This window comes from Lepidothrix coronata, unplaced genomic scaffold, assembly GCF_001604755.1.
Source record: "Lepidothrix coronata isolate B3197 unplaced genomic scaffold, Lepidothrix_coronata-1.0 Scaffold45, whole genome shotgun sequence".
NCBI classification, from domain to species: domain Eukaryota; kingdom Metazoa; phylum Chordata; class Aves; order Passeriformes; family Pipridae; genus Lepidothrix; species Lepidothrix coronata.
In genome coordinates, this window is record NW_016690225.1 from 276,200 (window position 1) to 285,027 (window position 8,828).

An 8,828-nucleotide genomic window follows, 5' to 3' on the forward strand; every position below is an offset into this window, starting at 1 on the left:
TACACATATTTTGGAAGACCTAGCAAATATCAATGCAGTGAAAAATGAGGTATAAATGACAGTGGGAACTGCAAGAAAGGATCAGCTACCTTCTAGAGATTTCTGAAGGTCTGTCATAAGAAGAGTCTTGCAATCTATCCTTGAAGGCTGCCTCTCTTTCACTGGAGCTGTCGTGTGCCATATCTAATCAAACAGTGAGTCAGTGGCATGAGTTTAGTGGAATACTCCTCTTGGATATTATTACTAAAATCATACAGCTTCTTTACTGGAGCATGGGTCATCACACTCACAGATTGTGGCATCGTACAAAGTTCTCATTGCTTATTCTTTAACCCCATTGAGTGAAGCTGTGATCTGATTGTAATGTTTTGTTAGAGGACCATACTACACTGTAAGGATTCCAAAGCAAAAAATAGAAGAAAACACAACGTAACCTCACTATATAAATTAGTAAAAAAGTTTCTGAAGTACATCTGCCTCCTAAAACAGAAGTATAGTATTCATTGCCAATATGACATCAACAGTGTTGGAAACATATGCTTCCAAACAATAGAAAAGGGAAAAAGAAAACAATTCTTTCCATCCCTACCCGATCTCATAGGAAGACTGAAAAGCAACACTGTCACTGAGAGTATGCAGGGTTGCTAACAAGTCCGCCAAGAAACTACTCAGTCAACAGTATAAGAACACTTCCCTCTTACTAGTGACATTTACAACAAATCCATGAATTCAGAGGAAAACAGTTATGTGAAAATTATTTTCCATAGCATCCCAAAAACACCTAGTCCGCAGAAGGCAGGAAGCAGAGTTGTAACTGACTTAACTGCTAAGTGATCAATTTAAAATCATCTTCTCACTCAAGGGAAAGCATTATTAAACTGTTGCAGTAACAAAACCTATGTGGCCCATACTAATTGACATCTCAAATTAATTGAATTAAACCCACCCAGAGCATACAAAACTGATTTATTCTGTACAGAAACTTATTGTTATGAAAGAAATTTCAGTTACATCAGCAACCTTTAGTTTTGACCTTATGTACACTGGATATATCCAGAATAACTAGTAATAGTTGCTATAGAAATGATAAAATAGAGTAGATTAGTACTCCCTATATAAGAGACAATAGATACCGCTCTTCCTCCCTGTTCTTAGCTGTAATCTGTTAGTGAGGATACCAAGAGTGTGAAATATGATCAGTTAAAAAAACTTAGATAAAAGTAACTAGAGCCTGATTGACATAAATTTCTTTTCCTGGAGAAGAGAGAAAACTTACTAATTTAGAGAAAGTGAAAATGGCAATACCAAAAGTGCTATCAAATGTAACAAGAAAATAAACTGAAAATAGACAAGAGATTGTTTTTTCCATAATCTTTTTCCACTTATAGTCATTTCACAGATTTTTTGGAGGTTCTTTGTTTTAGTTTTTTTTTAGTAGCAGCAGGAGATAATGTCACTGGTGCTCAACAATTCACCCATGAATAAAAAACATGTTGTTTTTGATAAAAATATTAAATGCTGCACCTGGAAGAACTCGCTGACAAATGAGGTTGTCATCCCCCTCCTTCTCCACTCTTGTTTCCATCACATGAAACTGGGTGATTCCTGGACAGCACTCTACAGTCCATCAGTTAAAGCTCTCCTTTACTTCCCCACTCTCTGGGTGGGATTATATACCCTCCAATGCCCTCTGTAACAATATGGGACTTGGGCTCACTAATTATTTATATTTGTGGGACTCCTACACTACTTAAATGGTTCGTTTACTGGAATTTTATATTGCAACTCACAAAGAAAATCATTCTTGCTCTGGTTTTGCGGAAGAATTAGCGTTTAACGTCAGTGGCCTAAACTCACTTGTGAACAGTGAATCATTGCTCTTATTACAGGAATAGACTTTTTTTAATGTGATCATAACAATTTCCAGTTTATTAATTACTCATTCACTTCAAAATGTAATGGTAATATACAATTTGTTTTAGATAAGAAAGAGAAATCTTTGAGGAAATGCAATGATGTAAAATCAATCTCAAGTCTAATTTCCCTCTAAGCTACATCAATGCAATCAACTGAAATTATTTCATCAGGGAGCTACTTTCAATAAAGAGTATCAATAAAGAATGTTTATAGACACTTTATATACCCATAAAAATTACAATATGAATATAGGCAGCAGTACTGTTGAATCTTACACCTACCAGGAGACTACACAGTAACTTTTGGGACAAAAGTGCTAGCTTGCAAATTATAAAGCATCTCAAAAATAGATATTTTGGCTAAGATACTCCATAAACATATTCACACCTTGTTTCTTTTCATCAAGTGGCAAGTGAGGTGCAAAACTCGACACAGAGATGCTGCACACTTGGTATTGCTAAGTATAAACAGTTCTAAGGATAAAACAGATCCACCAGTCAGGTGTCTGTCTGCCAGCAGTGCCCTGGCTGCCCCAGAGCATCCAGCCCAGCGACTGGGTCCTTTGGGACTGCAGACCACTATAGGTCTTCACTGATTCCTGCTTTCACAGCTGTACCACAGCCCTGTGTTTGGATGACGTCAGAATACCTGTTTTACCTCCAAGGAATCCACAAATGAAGTCTGACCCTGATGAAATCAAAGGGATATTTTGCCTTTAACATCACTGAGCTCATTATTTGATTTTTTTTTTCACTCAGATTTATACCCATACTTAAGCACAAGCCCTAGCTGAGTTTTTCAGCTCACTTATTGTGAAATACTTTCTCATAGAGGTCTGAGCACAATATCAACCGTAAAGCATGCTGTTTCTGTACCTTTTTACACAACCATACGTTATATGGAATTTGCTGCAGCTATCTGTCATTTGGGTCAAAACATTTTTTTTTTTACTTCCATTTTTATGAGACTCAGAAGTGTCTGTTTTGTTTATGGTAATAACCACAGCACCCTTGGTGAATAACAAAGAAATGGAGAATATTTGTAACCAAAATTTTGTCTTCATTATAAAGTTCATTTTATCCCCTCCCTTATCTACTCTGTTCTCCATATTATCTTTTATTCAATCAAACTTTATTTAACCTGCTGTTGTGAGCAAGTGCTAAGTTTTACATTTGGCAAGCGTTAGGACTTTGGAAGACGAGCACAGCTGGAGTGGATGTAATGAAACAGCATTCTTCTGTACCAAAGTGATCTTGATGCAGATAGAAAAAAAAAAAAAAGACACAACAATATGGTGTATATTTATACCACTTTAATGAGGCTCTATTCAAAATCCAGCTGTGAAAACGTGATTAATCTATATACTAGGGCTTCCAGTACTAGAAAGAAAATCCTTCCCAGTAAAGACTGACTTCCACACGTTACAGATTGTATCTTGTCACTTAATCATTTCATGGAGACCATTCACATGCGTGTAAGCACACTTTGGAGTTTGAATATGTTGCATGGAAAACATAGCAGCTACTACTAAGCAACACTTTATCAGTAGGAAGCTGAGCATCCACATAATTCTAGTTCTTGAAATTATCTATTTATTTGTTTATTTTTCACTCATCTTCATTTTCCTACCTTTATTCCTTTTTTTTTTCATTATTTTTTTTCTCAACAAAAACCTTTAAAGCTAATACTGAATTACTTCTGTAGGTGGTGCCAGAGATGTTGTGATGGTTTTGCTTGCTTAGATTTAACTGTGTCTTTATGTGCAAAATTTGGCTTGATATGATACATTATGTTTTTGAATGTCTCCTTGCAATCTCTGTTTTTCTATCAGAGGATAAAAGCAACTGTTATGCAATCTGGAAACCAGTGGATTGTCATTCACGTCCTGTGCACTGTACTGGTATAGTGAATTTACAGAAGGACCCTTCTAAATCTTTAAGCAACAGCATGCAAACTCTTAAATAAGCTTTTAGCATCTAGGTCATCCAAATTTTGGTTTTGTGTCAAAGTTAAATAGAGACTTCATTATGAATACCACAATGTTACTCATTCTATAGATTGTTTTGGTTTGGTTTGTTTGTTTGGTGTTTGTTTTCAGTTTTGTGGTTTTGCCTTTCCTCAGATTCGCATAACAAGAGACTGAAGTGTCAGGGGACAATGCCTAGAGGACAAGAACAGACATGGACTCTACAATCTGTAGAGTGTATTATTATTTATTCTAACAGATTTGTCTGGTACTCCAGACATTGAGCTAGAAGGGGAACAAAGGATAAGGTAGTACCATCACATTATTGATGGGCAACAGGAGCCAGAGGAAGCTGAAAGGAGCCACAGGAATCTACAAAGGGGGAGAAACCAATGTCCCATGTATTAAAAATGACGCATCTAATGGAGCTGTCCACCTCATAAGACAAACCTGCACTGAAGTGAGAGGCCTGAGCTTCTTAAGCATAGAGGACTTAGTTGTGCTTTTCATGATCCAGTGACATTATTTTCTAAGTAGTTTCACAGCTTCTAGAGCAGGTGTGGATTGTACCTCCTTTTTTCTCTCATATCCCCATGGAAAAGTCTATTACTTGATGACTAAGGTCTTCTGTGAAAGAAGGGATGTTGATGTGCCCTCATTGGCTTATATGTCCAACTCCCACTCCAGGCACCCTTTTTATTTTGTAGGATTGGTGCCCAAGTTTCCTTTTAATGAAAAGGAATTATAGTAATTTCTTACTTCACAGAGTCATTGTGAGATTAACATATTACATACTAAGACATGAAAAAATTTAGTCTTATTTAAGGAAGTTCATGTAAGTTTTCTAGATACACAAGAGTTAGGAAATGTATAATAGACCTGGAAAAGTAAAGTATGCAAAGAGAGAAGACACGAGTTCCTTTCATCCAAGGTAGGAAAGAAAAGGGGACTGGGGAATAATTCCATACATGAAGGAAGCACGTATTTCTCTCCATGGGAAAGCAGCTTGTAATTAGAGTTTTCCAGTTTCCTTTTGAGGTGGGAAGATTGAAATGTTTAGATTATGGTTTCCTCCACACATTTGTATTGAAATATCCTCATTCCCCCAGAACATGTCAACAGTGACAAAGCTAGATGCTAAGAAGCTTTTTCATCAGGGGATGCCTTCTCTCTCTGAATACAAGAATGAAGACTGAGGTAGCATTTTCTGTGGATGCTTGTTGCAATTTATTTTAATATTTCATCATTCACCTGGATATGTATTTGACTGTGTTGACTATGGGGACAGTCGAGGAACACACCAGGCTCTGGAATTTTATACATTTATTGCCTCTAATGAGGTGATGAGATGGGAATAAATAATAAATAACCACAGCAATGCTAAAGATAGACTAGCAAAATGACTGCTTCACAATGGAGCTTTGTCGCCCAGAGCGTGTAAGTAAACTAACAGTGTACATAACACTCAAACACATCAGTGGAATAAGATATAAGTGAAAGGAAAGAATTACAGCAACAGCAATCAAACAAGAGTAAGGAAATAATAATCTACATTTTGCCACTGTGACAGTGACATCAAAGCCTTTGAATCCAGTTGTTTCAAAATAAGCATGTTGGAGTGTTCAGAGAAGAGAGCAAAACTAGTTATTGGATTATTTTCATCTATAATTGGTGCTAAGTGTAAAAGATAGGCTTACAGCCAGCCTGTGTGACCCCAAAGATTATAAGATCACTGAACCATTTATGTTGGAGGGGAACTCGTAAGACCATCCAGGCTCATTTCCTTAGAGTGAGGTCAGCAATAAATTGGAGCTGCTCAAGAATGTGCAGATAGCTATTGAAAATCTCCAAGGATGGAGACTACATAACCTCTCTAAGCAACCTGTTACAATACTTTATTAGGTCCTCAATGGTGCTAAGACTTAGAATAATTTTTAAAAATTAGAGAATTTTATGACTTTCATCTACTTAAGCCACAGTTCTAAAAGTCACCTTTTCTTCCCAGTTCCTATTCACAGTGCACAGGTTTTAACACGTATCAACAAGGCTGTTGATAGGAATATGTTTGTTGCCCAAATTCTACATTTTAATGTTCAGTGCTGATAGCTGTAACTGGAAGCAGACAATCCTTAGGAGTGTATGATGGTAACCATTAAAAGAAGTTTTGCTTCCTGCTAGCCCAGAGATCGGGGCACAGCTGCCACTGTGTATCCTGGTAAATGTTATTGGCTTAATTTACTATTCCATGGCACAGGCATAGCGGTTCTGTCATATCATTACACCCTCGAAGGTCACAGAATGAGCCCCTGTTGCCTTCTCCAATGACTGCACATCAAGGAGTTCTTCCCTGTTCAGGGCAGAGATGATATGGCTGCTTCTTGTTCCACCCAGCCTTGGAGTGGTTAAAAGAGTTCTAGAAAATGCTCCTCGATCTTTCTCAGCTTCGGAGGGACTATTAGCCCTTTTAATACAAAAAAGGTTAGCTCTATTGCCATTGAATTGCATATATTATATTTCACTTCAAATATATTTTCCTATTCTGTTACTGATAAATACTATTGGACAGGTAATACTATTTATGCATATTTTAAGCATAGTGTAAAAACTCCACAAAAGAATGGTGCCTGACCAATTCTTCCTGAATGCAATCTCAATGATTGTAACATATGTCTCATACACCTATTATGCTCTAAAGCTAATTATTTTTGCATATATTTATTCAGAGTTAAAACATGTAGCACCATTAAGCAATGGCATGACTGTAGCTGACCTATTAAAAGATACTGGGTAAGAATGAAACGTCACAGTCTCAGTTTATCCTCAGAAGAATATAAGAGATAATGAGCCTAGTAGGTTAGCTTTATTTATAGCAGTAAATAGAGTTTGCAAATAGCATATAAAGCACAACAATATGTTGCTACTTTACGTCTTTGCTTTCGTATTTGCACTGCTGTAATGAGACAAGCTATTGTAGTGAGACTGGTTTGCAGAAAACAGGGAAATCTCTATTTATGACTTGAATTGTATAACGCACACTTTATATTCTGGGTGGCTGTAAGACTTGTGAAACAATACTGTTCACACAGTTCCCTAAATAATTCTCTGTTGTGATGACCTGACAGGCTTAAAAGAGTGCATTACTTGAAAGAGTAAACATCAAGAAGCCTCCAGGGGTTCTCTTGCTTCATTCATTTTGCATTATCCCATTTAGCAATTGTAGTTACATCTCTGCAGCCCTAATAATTGTTCAAGTGAAGTAATGTTATAGTTCTAAAAGACATGAACCTACTGGGCCAAACATAATCATATTCAAGTTCCTTTGATGGACATGCAGACTAAAATGTACATAACAGCAAGGGGATATGAGCTTGCCAAATAATCAAAGCAGAGCCAAACTGACTCACTTCCTGAAATAAGCAACTAAGATTTTTAAAAACTGCATTCTGTACAAAATTATAAATAATTGCAATTCACATTAACATACCCAAAAAAAGGAAGCTCTTCTGGCACTACTTCGGAAAGTTTTCTTTTAAGACAACATATCTGTAACTTTCTAGCTTCTGTATTGTTCAGTCATGGTCTGAAAGGGAAATTTTCTCATTTGCTGCTAGGAACAGAAGGGCTACACTGCATTCACATTTGGCACCTGCACTGGGGGAGAAGCTCTAGAGAGGTTTGTTAAGGACTGCGAGCCTGTGTGGCTCGGGAGAATTGGAACCAATGTCATTTCATCACTGTTGGCTCTGTAACACTTATGTCCATCCCAAATATTGCCATTGTGCTAAAATAGAATCAGAACTTCTGCAGAAAGAGTGGACTTGTGGAACCAAGGTCAAAACAGGGCCAAGCCAGGACTAACTAATAAATAAAGAGCTTTGGATATGTTAACGGGAAGTTTACAGGTATATAACTTGGGTTTATTTCTGTCTTTCTGTCCTTTAGCTAGATAAGCTTTCTCTGTAGGTTAAAACTAAATGTCAATTTTCTACAAGAATCTTGTGTTGGAACCTTTCCTTTTCTTCATTGGTGCTTAATCTTGCTCGGCTGTCAGGTGAGTAAGGAAAGAGTAATCAGAAGAGTTTGGAAAAGGAAATCCATAATCTTCATGGAAAAACTTCACTAGGAAAAGGCCCTACAGTGGAGAAAGCATATAAATGCCTTCTGAGGCAAGGCAGAAAAAAGAATCACTGAGCCTGCAGTGCTGGATAAATAGGCTTCTGTAAATGTTAGGTTCATCTATCTAGAGCAGGAGTCTTTAACTCTTTATTTGCAGGAAATCTACAGTAAATATTTAAGCATAGTTTGAACAACTTAACTTGCTCCAGTTACTCCTCATCTTGTGTTTTAAAATGCACAAATCACATCCTGAAGCTCTGTCAGGCTGCATTAACCAAAGGATCTGGTCCCACCTCACCTACTAATCAGCACAGAGAGTCACACATAGTCACTCTCATGAGTTACTGCAGTTCTTGGATGATGGGATGAATTTTGTGCTCTTTTATTTGTATGTTTCCTTAATCCTTTGAGAAAGCAAAGATCACGATTGAAATTAATGAAGCTGCACAAGTCATGACAATAATTTTAACGGATTAAAGCTAGTATGTTAATTTAAATTATGTTTCTTATGGAAGAGTTTAGTGGGACCAGATATCTGTTGCTGTACCAATAGCACTTTATAGTTGAAAAAAAAATTTGTCCTTCTGATGCTTTGTCAGTAACCTTAAGTAAAACTGTGTAAAAAAGAGTAAGTTCTATTAAGAATAAAAACACATCAAAATGTGGACTTGGGAAACTTGCATTCAAAATAAAAAAATAAAATGCTTCTCTGGATCAAACTGAAGTATTGTAACACATGAGAAGGATGTTTTGCAATGTTAGATAAAAGCTAGGACAGTCTGCACTTAAAGGATCAAACACTAGAAATGTCAGCTTTGTTTCAAAATAG